This window comes from Penaeus monodon, chromosome 28 (genome assembly GCF_015228065.2).
Source record: "Penaeus monodon isolate SGIC_2016 chromosome 28, NSTDA_Pmon_1, whole genome shotgun sequence".
In the NCBI taxonomy this organism is placed as follows: Eukaryota; Metazoa; Arthropoda; class Malacostraca; order Decapoda; family Penaeidae; genus Penaeus; species Penaeus monodon.
Genome location: NC_051413.1, coordinates 35,640,339 through 35,641,493, shown reverse-complemented (window position 1 = coordinate 35,641,493; position 1,155 = coordinate 35,640,339).

Sequence of the window (1,155 nt, the reverse complement as noted above, 5' to 3'; positions counted from 1 at the left end):
TGGGTAAGTAAATCACATGTGAGAAGTGAGAGAGAACAGTGAGAATCAAAAACTTCATCACATGAAAAATATGAATTCCATAATTATTGAGACTGTTGTGCCAGAGATCCAGAAAAAACAATATAGATTCATAGCTGTCTGAAGTAAAGGTTGCTGTGGAAGAGTGACTGATATGCCCTACTTCAATGGTCCAATATGGATTGAATATTGAAGATCTATAAGAAGCCTCAACAGCAAGAAAGAAAGATGCAATGTACCACATTTGTATATGAAGGGATAAAAGTGAGTGCAGAGCACCAGAGTCAGTGCTGTGAATGTTTCTGGTATGATTCACATTTCTGTTCCATGGCATACTGGTTTATTATTTAGCATGTTATGATCAAGAAACAACCGAGGGTGTGAGGGTTTACCAATGTATCGGTAAAAGTTCATTTCAAACAAAAGCCCATCATCCCTGCCTGGCATGCCTTTGCACAATGACAGAGGATTACTACACTCAGCACCAATACCATTCAGTTACAGTTAATGACCTCATCTGTCAGAATTGTCATGCCCCAGTATCACTGTGAGTCCAACCACAATCACTGATTGTAATGACTTTGGAAAATTGTCATTCATTCACTTCATCGCTTTCCTATCAATTTCCACTTCTCTTTCTTCATTTACAAAACCAGTAGCTACTTTACATCTCTTCCAGTTGGATTTTAAGGTGGGCCTTTCATGTAGTTTTCCCCCTATTAACTCTGGACCTGCATGTGACAGTCTTACAACCTCCAGTAATCTTTTCTTCTTTTCTCATCCTCTGTGTGTTTGTCTGACAGCTGGACCATGTAAGAACCTTGTCCCAACCCACATCCATGGCCTACACTCAAGAGAGAAATGCATTTCCTTGGTATCTTTATTACAGAAAATGTTCCCCTTAACTCCTATTGACAATTCCATTAACAAGTTTGGGAAAGTCTAGGACCTGTGGCATAAGACATCTTCCTAGTGGGCTCAATAAAAGAGGTTTCAAGGCAATGGTGGAAACATTATTCAGCAATAACTATGCCAAATGTCAAGGTCTGAACCATGATTATATGATAGCTACTGCAAGATAAAAGACAAGATGGGGAAGAAAAAATATCCTGTACCTTAAATCCAGCACATGTAAAT